General features: G+C 56.5%; 1 protein-coding gene across 1 annotated transcript in view; it reads left to right on the top strand.

The window, feature by feature from the left end:
- LOC121845922 (zinc finger CCHC domain-containing protein 7-like) overlaps positions 1-15,155 on the top strand; it is a 79,133-nt gene that overhangs the window by 21,989 nt on the left and 41,989 nt on the right. The gene's annotated exons all lie outside the window — the stretch shown is intronic.

Raw genomic sequence — 15,155 nt, 5'->3', positions numbered from 1 at the left:
ACCGTGCCAACCCTCTGCATATCCCCTCCACTGTGCCAACCCTCTACATATCCCTCCACCGTGCCAACCCTCTGCATATCCTCCAGTCCACCGTGCCAACCCTCTACATATCCCTCCACCGTGCCAACCCTCTACATATCCCTCCACCGTGCCACCCTCTACATATCTCCTCCACCGTACATCCACCGTGATCAGCCCTCTACATATCCCCTCCACTGGGCCAACCCTCTACATATCCTCCCCACCGTGCCAACCCTCTACATATCCCTCCACCGTGCCAACCCTCTACATATCCCTCCACCGTGTGTGCAACCCTCTACATATCCCTCCACCGTGCCAACCCTCTACATATCCCTCCACTGTCCACCGTGCTAACCCTCTACATATCCCTCCACCGTGCCAACCCTCTGCATATCCCCTCCACCGTTGTGACCCTCTGCATATCCTCCACCGTCCAACCTCTGCATATCCCTCCACTGTGACCCTCTACCTCTATCCCTCTCCCTCCACTGTGCCACCCTCTACATATCCCCTCCACCGTGCCAACCCTCTACATATCCCTCCACCGTGGGCCAACCTCTACATATCCCTCCCCCGTGCCAACCCTCTACATATCCCTCCACTGTACCAACCTCTACATATCCCTCCACCACTGCCAACCCTCTGCATATCCCCCCCACCATGCCACCCTCTACATATCCCCTCCACCGTGCCAACCCTCTGCATATCCCTCCACCGTGCCAACCCTCTACATATCCCTTCCGTCCACCGTGCCCTGACCCTCTGCATATCCCTCCCCACCGTGCCAACCCTCTGCATATCCTCCACCACCGTTATGACCCTCTACATATCCCCTCCACCGTGCCAACCCTCTACATATCCCCTCCACTGTGCTGAACCCTCTGCATATCCCTCCACTCCCTCTGCATATCCCTCCACCGTTGCTAACCCTCTGCATATCCCTCCACCTGCCCAACCCTCTCATATCCTCCCTCCACCGTGCCAACCCTCTACATATCCCTCCACCGTGTGCCAACCCTCTACATATCCCTCCACTGTGCCAACCCTCTACATATCCCTCCACCGTGCCAACCCTCTACATATCCCTCCACCGTGCCAACCCTCTACATATCCCTCCCACCGTGCCAACCCTCTACATATCCTCCACCGTGCCAACCCTCTACATATCCCTCCACCGTGCCAACCCTCTACATATCCCCACCTCCACCCTCCTGCATATCCCTCCACCGTGCCACCCTCTACATATCCCTCCACCGTTGACCACTGTGCCCTCCTCTACATATCCCTCTCCTATCCACCACTGTGCCACCCTCTGCATATCCCTCCACCGTGCCAACCCTCTACATATCCCTCCACCGTGCCCACTAAACCCTCTACATATCCCCTCCACCGTGCCAACCCTCTACATATCCCCGTGCCAACCCTCACCTCCACTGTGCCAACCTCTCTACATATCCCTCCACTGTGCCAACCTCTACATATCCCTCCACCGTGCCAACCCTCTGCATATCCCTCCACTGTGCCAACCCTCTACATATCCCTCCACCGTGCCAACCCTCTACATCCCTCCCCTCCACCGTGCCAACCCTCTACATATCCCCTCCACCCTCTACATATCCCTCCACTGTGCCAACCCTCTGCATATCCCTCCACCGTGCCCTCTGCATATCCCTCCACCGTGCTGAACCCTCTGCATATCCCTCCACTGTGCCAACCCTCTACATATCCCTCCACCACCCTCTGCCCTCCACCATGCCACCCTCTACATATCCCTCCACCGTGCCAACCCTCTACATATCCCCTCCACCGTGCCCCCTCTACATATCCCTCCCTCCACCGTGCCAACCTCTACATATCCCTCCACCGTGCCAACCCTCTACATATCCCCTCCACCGTGTACCACCCTCTACATATCCCCCCACCGTGCCCCCTCTACATATCCCTCCACCGTGCCAACCCTCTACATATCCCTCCACCGTGCCAACCCTCTACATATCCCCTCCACCGTGCCAACCTCTGCATATCCTCCACCGTGCCAACCCTCTACATATCCTCCACCGTGCCAACCTCTACATATCCCTCCACCGTGCCAACCCTCTGCATATCCCCCACCGTTATCCCTCCACTGTGCCACCCTCTGCATATCCCTCCACCGTTGCAACCCTCTGCATATCCCCTCCACCGTGCCAACCCTCTACATATCCCTCCACCGTCCACCCACCCTCTACATATCCCTCCACCGTGCCAACCCTCTACATATCCCTCCACCGTGCCAACCCTCTACATATCCCTCCACCCACCGTGCCATACCCTCTACATATCCTCCACCGTGCCACTTGACCCTCTACATATCCCTCCACCGTGCCAACCCTCTACATATCCCCATCCACCGTGCCAACCTCTACATATCCCCTCCACCGTGCCAACCCTCTACATATCCCTCCACCGTGCCAACCTCTACATATCCCTCCACCGTGCCAACCCCTACATATCCCCTCCACCGTGCCCCCTCTACATATCCCTCCACCGTTGCCAACCCTCTACATATCCCTCCACCGTGCCAACCCTCTACATATCCCTCCACCGTGCCAACCCTCTACATATCCCTCCACCGTGCCAACCCTCTACATATCCCTCCACTGTGCCACCCTCTACATATCCCTCCACCGTGCCAACCCTCTACATATCCCTCCACCGTGCCAACCCTCTACATATCCCCCCTCCACCGTGCCCCCTCATATCCCTCCACCGTTGCCACCCTCTACATATCCTCCCTGCCCTCTACATATCCCCTCCACCGTGCCAACCCTCTGCATATCCCTCCACCGTCCACTGACCCTCTCTGCATCCCCTCCACTGTGCCAACCCTCTGCATATCCCCTCCACCGTGCCCCTCTACATATCCCTCCACCGTGTTGTGACCCTACATATCCCTCCATCCCCTCTACATATCCCTCCACCCACTGTAACCACCCTCTGCATATCCCCTCCACCGTGTGCCAACCCTCTACATATCCCTCCACTGTACCAACCCTCTACATATCCCTCCACCGTGCCAACCCTCTACATATCCTCCACCACTCCAACCCTCTACATATCCCCTCCACTGTACCAACCTCAATCCCTCTAATATCCCTCCACTGTGCCAACCTCTACATATCCTCCCCACCGTGCCAACCCTCTACATATCCCTCCACCGTGCCAGACCCTCTACATATCCCCTCCACCGTGCCAACCCTCTACATATCCCCTCCACCGTGCTAACCCTCTGCATATCCTCCACCGTGCCAACCCTACATATCCCTCCACCGTGCCAACCTCTGCATATCCCTCCACTGTACTACCCTCTACATATCCCTCCACCGTGCTGCCACTGCAACCTCTACCCTCCACTGTGCTAACCCCTCTACATATCCCCTCCACCGTGCCCCTCTACATATCCTCCCCACCGTGCATAACCCTCCTCTACATATCCCTCCTCCACCGTGCCACCCTCTACATATCCCTCCACCGTGCCACCCTCTACATATCCCTCCACCGTGCCAACCTCTACATATCCCTCCACCGTACCAACCCTCTGCATATCCCTCCACCGTGCCAACCCTCTACATATCCCTCCACCGTGCCAACCCTCTACATATCCCTCCACCGTGCTAACCCTCTGCATATCCCTCCACTGTACCAACCCTCTACATATCCTCCATCCACCGTGTGACCCACTCTGCATATCCCCTCCACCATGACCCCTCTACCCCCTCCACCGTATAACCTCCATATCCTCCACTGTGCCCTCTGCATATCCCTCCACCGTGTAACCCTCTCATATCCCTCCACCGTGCCAACCCTCTGCATATCCCTCCACCGTGCATATCCCTCCACTGTGCAACCCTCTCATCCCCTCCACTGTGCTTGACCCTCTGCATATCCCCTCCACCGTTAACCCTCTACATATCCCTCCACCGTGCCAGCCCTCTGCATATCCCTCCACCACGTGTTAACCATACATATCCCCTCCACTGTGCAACCTCTACATATCCCTCCACCGTCCTCCACCGTGCCAACCCTCTACATATCCCCTCCACTGTACCAACCCTCTGCATATCCCCCATCCACCGTGCCACCCTCTACATATCCCCTCCACCGTGCCAACCCTCTGCATATCCCTCCACCGTAACCCTCTACATATCCCCTCCACCCTCTACATATCCCCTCCACCGTGCCAACCCTCTACATATCCCCTCCACCGTGCCAACCCTCTACATATCCCTCCACCGTGCCAACCCTCTGCATATCCCCCTCCACCGTGCCAACCCTCTCCACATATCCTCTACATATCCCTCCACCGTGCCAACCCTCTACATATCCCTCCACCGTACCAACCCTCTGCATATCCCTCCACTGTAACCCCCTCTGCATATCCCCTCCACCGTGCCAACCCTCTGCATATCCCCTCCACCGTGCCAACCCTCTCTACATATCCCTCCACCGTGCCACCCTCTCATATCCCTCCACCGTGCCACCCTCTGCATATCCCTCCACCGTTAACCTCTACATATCCCCTCCACCGTGCCAACCCTCTGCATATCCCCTCCACCGTTGCAACCCTCTGCATATCCCCACCACCGTGCTAACCCTCTGCATATCCCACTCCAACCGTTCTAACCCTCTGCATATATCCCTCCACCCACCGTGCCAACCTCTGCATATCCCCTCCACCGTGCCAACCCTCTGCATATCCCCTCCACCGTACCAACCCTCTGCATATCCCCTCCACCGTGCCAACCCTCTACATATCCCCTCCACCGTGCCAACCCTCTGCATATCCCCTCCACCGTGCCAACCCTCTACATATCCCTCCACCGTGCCAACCCTCTACATATCCCTCCACCGTGCCAACCCTCTACATATCCCTCCACCGTGCCAACCCTCTCCCTCCATATCCCCTCCACCCGTGCTAACCCTCTGCATATCCCTCCACCACCGTGCCAACCCTCTACATATCCCTCCACCGTACCAACCCTCTGCATATCCCCCACCACTGCCAACCCTCTGCATATCCCTCCACCACCGTGCTAACCCTCTCCACATATCCTCCACCGTGCCAACCCTCTACATATCCTCCACCGTGCCAACCCTCTACATATCCCTCCACCGTGACCCTCTACATATCCCTCCACCGTGCTGACCCCTCTACATATCCCTCCACCGTGCCAACCCTCTACATATCCCTCCACTGTGCCAACCCCCTCCACATAACCCTCTACATATCCTCCCACTGTGCCAACCCTCTACATATCCCCCCACCGTGCTACCCTCTGCATATCCCTCCACCGTGCCCCCCTCTGCATATCCCCTCCACCACTGCCAACCTCTACATATCCCCTCCACCGTGCCAACCCTCTACATATCCCTCCACCGTGCCCGAACCCTCTACATATCCCTCTCCACCGTGCCAACCCTCTACATATCCCCCATCCTCCACCGTGCCAACCCTCTACATATCCCCTCCACCGTGCCAACCCTCTACATATCCCTCCACCGTGCCAACCCTCTACATATCCCCTCCACCGTGCCAACCCTCTGCATATCCCTCCACCGTTCTAACCCTCTGCATATCCCTCCACTGCCACCCTCTGCATATCCCTCCCCTCCACCGTGCACCGACCCCTCTACATATCCCCTCCACCGTGCCAACCCTCTGCATATCCCTCCACCGTGCCACCCTCTACATATCCTCCACTGTCCACCGTCCATGCACCCTCTGCATATCCCCTCCACCGTGCTAACCCTCTACATATCCCCTCCACCGTTATGACCCTCTACATATCCCTCCACCGTGCCAACCCTCTACATATCCCTCCACCGTCCACTTGTGCCCTCTACATATCCCTCCACCGTGCCAACCCTCTACATATCCCCTCCTCCACCGTGCCACCCTCTACATATCCTCCACCGTGCCAACCCTCTACATATCCCTCCACCGTGCCAACCCTCTACATATCCCTCCACCGTGCCAACCCTCTGCATATCCCCTCCACCGTGCCAACCCTCTATATATCCCTCCACCGTGCCCTCTACCCTCTGCATATCCCTCCACCGTGCCCAGCCCTCTACATATCCCTCCACCGTGCCAACCTCTACATATCCCTCCATGCCAACCCTATCCCCCTCCACCGTGCCAACCCTCTACATATCCCTCCACCGTACAACCCTCTACATATCCCCTCCACTGTGCCAACCCTCTACATATCCTCCACCGTGCCAACCCTCTACATATCCCTCCACCGTTACCCTCTAACCCTCTGCATATCCCTCCACCGTGCAACCCTCTACATATCCCCTCCACCGTGCCAACCCTCTACATATCCCTCCACCGTGCCAACCCTCTACATATCCCCCTCCACCGTGCCAACCCTCTACATATCCCTCCCACTGTGCCAACCCTCTACATATCCCCTCCACCGTGCCAACCCTCTACATATCCCCTCCACCGTGCCAACCCTCTACATATCCCTCCACCGTCCCTCTCCACATATCCCTCCACCGTGCCAACCCTCTACATATCCCTCCACCGTGCCAACCCTCTGCATATCCTCCACTCCACCGTGCCAACCCTCTACATATCCCCTCCACCGTTGCTGACCCTCTACATATCCCCTCCACCGTGCCAACCCTCTACATATCCTCCTCCACCGTGCCACCCTCTACATATCCCTCCACCGTTGCCAACCCTCTACATATCCCTCCACCGTGCCAACCCTCTACATATCCCTCCACCGTGCCAACCCTCTACATATCCCTCCACCGTACCAACCCTCTACATATCCCCTCCACCGTACCAACCTCTATATCCCTCCACCGTGCCAACCCTCTACATATCCTCCACCACGTGCCCCTCTGCATATCCCTCCACCGTGCCAACCCTCTACATATCCCTCCACGTCCACCGTGCCAACCCTCTACATATCCCTCCACCGTGCCAACCCTCTACATATCCCTCCACCGTAACCCTCTACATATCCCTCCACCGTGCCAACCCTCTGCATATCCCTCCACCGTACCAACCTCTACATATCCCCTCCACCGTGCCAACCCTCTACATATCCTCCTCCACCGTGCCAACCCTCTACATATCCTCCCGTCCACCGTGCCAACCCTCTACATATCCTCCCGTCCACCGTGCCAACCCTCTACATATCCCTCCACCGTGCCAACCTCTACATATCCCTCCACCGTGCCAACCCTCTACATATCCCTCCACCGTACCAACCCTCTACATATCCCTCCACCGTGCCAACCCTCTACATATCCCCTCCACCGTGCCAACCCTCTACATATCCCTCCACCGTACCAACCTCTACATATCCCTCCACCGTGTGCCAACCTCTACATATCCCTCCACCGTGCCAACCCTCTACATATCCTCCTTCCACTGTGCATATCCCTCCCCTATATCCCCTCCACCGTCCAACCCTCTACATATCCCTCCACCGTGCCCTAACCCTCTACATATCCCTCCACCACCGTGCCAACCCTCTACATATCCCCTCCACCGTGCCAACCCTCTACATATCCCCTCCACCGTGCCAACCCTCTACATATCCCTCCACCGTGCCAACCCTCTGCATATCCCCTCCACCGTGCCAACCCTCTACATATCCCTCCACCCACTGCCAACCCTCTACATATCCTCCGTGCCCACCGTGCCAACCCTCTACATATCCCTCCACCGTCCAACCCTCTACATATCCCTCCACCGTGCCAACCCTCTACATATCCCTCCACCGTGCCAACCCTCTACATATCCCCTCCACCGTGCCAACCTCTACATATCCCCTCCACCGTGCCAACCCTCTACATATCCCCCTCCACCGTCCACCCTCTACATATCCCTCCACCGTGCCCCCTCTACATATCCTCCTCCACCGTGCCAACCCTCTACATATCCCCTCCACCGTGCAACCCTCTACATATCCCCTCCACCGTGCCAACCCTCTACATATCCCCTCCACTGTGCCAACCCTCCTACATATCCCTCCACCGTGCCCTCTACATATCCCTCCACCGTGCCAAACCCTCTGCATATCCCCTCCACCGTGCCAACCCTCTACATATCCCTCCACCGTGCCAACCCTCTACATATCCCCTCCACCGTGCCAACCCTCTACATATCCCCCCTCCACCGTGCCAACCCTCTACATATCCCTCCACCGTGCCAACCCTCTACATATCCCCTCCACCGTGCCAACCCTCTACATATCCCTCCACCGTGCACCCTCTGCATATATCCTCCACTGCCCTCTACATATCCCCTCCACCGTGCCACCCTCTACATATCCCCTCCACCGTGCCAACCCCTCTACATATCCCTCCACCGTCTACATATCCCCTCCACCGTGCCAACCCTCTACATATCCCCTCCACCGTGCCAACCCTCTACATATCCCCTCCACCGTGCCAACCCTCTACATATCCCTCCACCGTGCCAACCCTCTACATATCCCCTCCACCGTGCCAACCCTCTACATATCCCTCCACCGTGCCAACCCTCTACATATCCCTCCACCGTGCCAACCCTCTACATATCCCCTCCACCGTGCCAACCATATCTCTACATATCCCTCCTCCACCGTGCAACCTCTACATATCCCCTCCACCGTGCCAACCTCTACATATCCCCTCCACCGTGCCAACCCTCTACATATCCCTCCACCGTGCCAACCCTCTACATATCCCTCCACCGTGCCAACCCTCTACATATCCCTCCACCGTGCCAACCCTCTACATATCCCTCCACCGTGCCAACCCTCTACATATCCACCCAACCCTCCGTTGTCCACCGTGCCAACCCTCTACATATCCCTCCACCGTGCCACCCTCTACATATCCCTCCACCGTGCCAACCCTCTACATATCCCTCCACCGTGCCAACCCTCTACATATCCCTCCACCGTGCCAACCCTCTACATATCCCCTCCACCGTGCCAACCCTCTACATATCCCTCCACCGTGTACCAACCCTCTACATATCCCTCCACCGTGCCAACCCTCTACATATCCCTCCACCGTGTGCCAACCCTCTACATATCCCTCCACCGTTGCCAACCCTCTACATATCCCCTCCACCGTATGACCCTCTGCATATCCCCTCCACCGTGCTAACCTCTGCATATCCCTCCACCGTGCCAACCCTCTACATATCCCCTCCACCGTGCCAACCCTCTACATATCCCCTCCACCGTGCCAACCCTCTACATATCCCTCCCCTCCACCGTGCCAACCCTCTACATATCCCCTCCACCGTGCCAACCCTCTACATATCCCTCCACTGTACAACCCTCTAATCCCTCCACCGTGCATCTACATATCCCTCCACCGTGCCAACCCTCTACATATCCCCTCCACCGTGCCAACCCTCTACATATCCTCCCCTCCACCGTGCCAACCCTCTACATATCCCCTCCACCCACCCCAACCCTCTACATATCCCTCCACCGTGCAAACCCCCTCCCACCGTGCCAACCCTCTACATATCCCTCCACCGTGCCAACCCTCTACATATCCCCTCCACCGTGCCATATCCCTCCCCTCTACATATCCCTCCACCGTGCCAACCCTCTACATATCCCTCCACCGTGCCAACCCTCTACATATCCCTCCACCGTGCCAACCCTCTACATATCCCTCCACCGTGCCAACCCTCTACATATCCCCTCCACCGTGCCAACCCTCTACATATCCCTCCACCGTGCCAACCCTCTACATATCCCTCCACCACCCAACCCTCTACATATCCCTCCACCGTGCCAACCCTCTACATATCCCTCCACCGTGCCAACCCTCTACATATCCCTCCACCGTGCCAACCCTCTACATATCCCCTCCACCGTACCAACCCTCTACATATCCTCCACCACTGCACCCTCTACATATCCCTCCACCACTGTGCAACCCTCTACATATCCCTCCACTGTATCCCCCACCATGCCAACCCTCTACATATCCCTCCACCGTGCAACCCTCTACATATCCCCTCCACCGTGCCACCAACCCTCTACATATCCCCTCCACCGTGCCAACCCTCTACATATCCCCTCCACCAGTGCCAACCCTCTACATATCCCTCCACCGTACCAACCCTCTACATATCCCTCCACCGTGCCAACCCTCTCCATATCCCCTCCACCACTGTGCCAACCCTCTACATATCCCCTCCACCGTACCAACCCTCTACATATCCCTCCACCGTGCCAACCCTCTACATATCCCTCCCTCCACCGTGCCAACCCTCTACATATCCCTCCACCGTGCCAACCCTCTACATATCCCTCCACCGTGCCAACCCTCTACATATCCCTCCACCGTGCCAACCCTCTACATATCCCCTCCACCGTGCCAACCCTCTACATATCCCTCCACCGTACCAACCCTCTACATATCCCCTCCACCGTGCCAACCCTCTGCATATCCCCTCCACCGTGTGCCACCCTCTACATATCCCTCCACCGTGCCACCCTCTGCATATCCCCTCCACCGTGCCAACCCTCTACATATCCCTCCACCGTACCAACCCTCTGCATATCCCTCCACCGTGCCAACCCTCTACATATCCCTCCACCGTGCCAACCCTCTACATATCCCTCCACCGTGCCAACCCTCTACATATCCCCTCCACCGTGCCAACCCTCTACATATCCCCTCCACCGTGCCAACCCTCTACATATCCCTCCACCGTGCCAACCCTCTACATATCCTCCTCCACCGTGCCAACCCTCTACATATCCCCCCACCGTGCCAACCCTCTACATATCCCTCCACCGTGCCAACCCTCTACATATCCCTCCACCGTGCCAACCCTCTACATATCCCTCCACCGTGCCAACCCTCTACATATCCCTCCACCGTACCAACCCTACATATCCCTCCACCGTATCCCCCTCTACATATCCCTCCACCGTGAACCCTCTACATATCCCTCCACCGTGCCAACCCTCTACATATCCCTCCATCCACCGTGCCACCCCTCTACATATCCCTCCACCGTGCCAACCCTCTACATATCCCCTCCACCGTCCAACCCTCTACATATCCCCTCCACTCTGCACTCTACATATCCCCTCCACCGTGCCAACCCCCTCTACATATCCCCTCCACCGTGCCAACCCTCTACATATCCCCTCCACCGTACCCTCTACATATCCCTCCACCGTGCCCCCTCTACATATCCCTCCACCGTGCTACATATCCCTCCACTGTACCAACCTCTATATATCCCCTCCACCGTACCAACCCTCTACATATCCCCCTCCACTGTGCCAACCCTACATATCCCTCCACCGTGCCAACCCTCTACATATCCCCTCCACCGTGCCAACCCTCTACATATCCTCCCTCCACCGTGCCAACCCTCTACATATCCCCTCCACCGTGCCCACCCTGCCATATCCTCCACTACAATCTCTACATATCCCCTCCACCACTGTGCCAACCCTCTACATATCCCCCTCCACCGTGCCAACCCTCTACATATCCCCTCCACCGTGCCAACCCTCTACATATCCCTCCACCGTGCCAACCCTCTACATATCCCCTCCACCGTGCCAACCCTCTACATATCCCTCCACCGTGCCAACCCTCTACATATCCCTCCACCGTGCCAACCCTCTACATATCCCTCCACCGTGCCAACCCTCTGCACATATCCCCCTCCACCGTGCCAACCCTCTACATATCCCCTCCACCGTGCCAACCCTCTACATATCCCCTCCACCGTGCCAACCCTCTACATATCCCCTCCCTCCCCCTCCACTGTGCCAACCCTCTACATATCCCTCCACTGTCCACCGTTAACCCCTCCACCGTCCAACCCTCTCCCCCTCCACCGTGCCAACCCTCTACATATCCCTCCACCGTGCCAACCCTCTACATATCCCCTCCACCGTGCCAACCCTCTACATATCCCCTCCACCGTGCCAACCTCTACATATCCCTCCACCGTGCCAACCCTCTACATATCCCCTCCGTCCACCGTGCCCTCTCTACATATCCCTCCACCGTGCCCCTCTACATATCCCTCCACCGTGCCAACCCTCTACATATCCCCCTCCACCGTGCCAACCCTCTACATATCCCTCCACCGTACAACCCTCTACATATCCCTCCCCCCCACCGTGCCAACCCTCTACATATCCCCTCCACCGTACCAACCCTCTACATATCCCCTCCACCGTGCCAACCCTCTACATATCCCCTCCACCGTGCCAACCCTCTACATATCCCCTCCACCGTGCCAACCCTCTACATATCCCCTCCACCGTGCCAACCCTCTACATATCCCCTCCACCGTGCCAACCCTCTACATATCCCCTCCACCGTACCAACCCTCTACATATCCCCTCCACCGTGCCAACCCTCTACATATCCCCTCCACCGTGCCAACCCTCTACATATCCCCTCCACTGTGCCAACCCTCTACATATCCCCTCCACCGTCACTGTGCCAACCCTCTACATATCCCTCCCCGTCCACCGTGCCAACCCTCTACATATCCCCTCCACCGTGCCAACCCTCTACATATCCCTCCACCGTGCCAACCCTCTACATATCCCCTCCACCGTGCCAACCTCTACATATCCCCTCCACCGTGCCAACCCTCTACATATCCCTCCACCGTGCCAACCCTCTATATCCACCGTGCCAACCCTCTCCATATCCCTCCACTGTGCCAACCTCTACATATCCCTCCACCGTGCCAACCCTCTACATATCCCTCCTCCACCGTGCCAACCCTCTACATATCCCCTCCACCGTGCCAACCCTCTACATATCCCCTCCACCGTGCCAACCCTCTACATATCCCTCCACCGTACCCTCCCTCTACATATCCCTCCACCGTACCAACCCTCTACATATCCCTCCACCACCGTGCCAACCCTCTGCATATCCCTCCACCGTGCCAACCCTCTACATATCCCTCCACCGTGCCAACCCTCTACATATCCCTCCACCACTGCCAACCCTCTACATATCCCTCCACCGTGCCAACCCTCTACATATCCCTCCACCGTGCCAACCCTCTACATATCCTCCACCGTGCCAACCCTCTACATATCCCCCTCCACCGTGCCAACCCTCTACATATCCTCCACCGTCCACCCCTCCACCAACCCTCTACATATCCCCTCCACCGTGCCAACCCTCTACATATCCCCTCCACCGTGCCAACCCTCTACATATCCCTCCACCGTGCCAACCCTCTACATATCCCTCCACCGTGCCAACCTCTACATATCCCCTCCACCGTGCCCCTCTGACCCTCTACATATCCCCCTCCACCGTGTGCCCCCTCTACATATCCCCTCCACCGTGCCAACCCTCTACATATCCCTCCACCGTGCCAACCCTCTGCATATCCCCTCCACCGTTATGACCCTCTACATATCCCTCCACCGTGCCAACCCTCTACATATCCCCTCCACCGTGCCAACCCTCTACATATCCCCTCCACCGTGCCAACCCTCTACATATCCCCTCCACCGTGCCAACCCTCTACATATCCCTCCACCCGTGCCAACCCTCTACATATCCCCATCCACCGTGCCAAACCCTCTACATATCCCCTCCCACCGTGCCAACCCTCTACATATCCCTCCACCGTGCCAACCCTCTACATATCCCCCTCCACCGTGCCAACCCTCTACATATCCCTCCACCGTGCCAACCCTCTACATATCCCTCCACCGTGCCAACCCTCTACATATCCCCTCCACCGTGCCAACCCTCTACATATCTCCTCCACCACTGTGCCAACCCTCTACATATCCCCACTGTCCACCGTACCAACCCTCTACATATCCCTCCCTCCACCGTGCCAACCCTCTACATATCCCCTCCACCGTGCCTCTACATACCCTCTACATATCCCTCCCCTCCACCGTGCCAACCCTCTACATATCCCTCCACCGTAACCCTCTACATATCCCTCCACCGTGCCAACCCTCTACATATCCCCTCCACCGTGCCAACCCTCTACATATCCCTCCACCGTACCAACCCTCTACATATCTCTCCCTCCACCGTTACCCTCTGCATATCCCTCCACCGTGCCCTCTCATACATATCCCCTCCACCGTGCCAACCCTCTACATATCCCCCCTCCACCGTTACCAACCCTCTACATATCCCCTCCACCGTACCAACCCTCTACATATCTCCTCCCCTCCACTGTGCCAACCCTCTACATATCCCTTCCACCGTGCCAACCCTCTACATATCCCCTCCACCGTACCAACCCTCCCAGTCTTTCTGGGTAAGTCTCTGAGAGTCATTACAGCAGATTAGTGTCTTTCTGGGAAAGTCTCTAAGAGCGATTACAGCTGTGAGTCATTCTGTGTAAGTCTTTAAGAGTGACTACAGCTGGATTGCTCAATATTTTCACATTAGTGTTTTCATAATTCTTTAAGCTCTGTCAAGTTGGTTGTTGATCATTGCTCATTCATTGGCCACTCGGGAACATTCACTGTCTTCTTGGTAAACTACTAAACTTACTAAACTGTAACTCGGCCACTCGGGAACATTCACTGTCTTCTTGGTAAACTACTAAACTTACTAAACTGTAACTCGGACACTCGGGAACATTCACTGTCTTCTTGGTAAACTACTAAACTTACTAAACTGTAACTCGGACACTCGGGAACATTCAACTGTCTCCTTGGTAATCAACTCCGGTTTAGATTCGGTCTTGTGTTTTAGGTTTATTGTCCATCCGAAAGGTGGTGAAATCTGAGAAATCCCTGAGAGGTTTCTTTCCTCTCAGGCAACTGAGTTAGGAAAGGAGGCCTGTATCTTTGTACTGACTGGGTGTGTTGATACACCACTGTATCAACACACCCAACACACCCTGTCCTGGTTTATATAGAATATGGATCATTATAATGTCTCTGTCCTGGTTTATATAGAGTATGGATCGTTATAATGTCTCTGTCCTGGTTTATATAGAGTATGTATCGTTATAATGTCTCTGTCCTGGCTTATATAGAGTATGGATTGTTATAATGTCTCTGTCCTGGTTTATATAGAGTATGGATTGTTATAATGTCTCTGTCCTGGTTTATATAGAGTTTGGATCGTTTTAA

The sequence above is a fragment of the Oncorhynchus tshawytscha genome, unplaced genomic scaffold, assembly GCF_018296145.1.
Source record: "Oncorhynchus tshawytscha isolate Ot180627B unplaced genomic scaffold, Otsh_v2.0 Un_scaffold_1746_pilon_pilon, whole genome shotgun sequence".
Classification (NCBI taxonomy): domain Eukaryota; kingdom Metazoa; phylum Chordata; class Actinopteri; order Salmoniformes; family Salmonidae; genus Oncorhynchus; species Oncorhynchus tshawytscha.
Note: the sequence above shows the minus strand (reverse complement) of the source record. Positions and strands in the feature narration are given on the sequence as shown.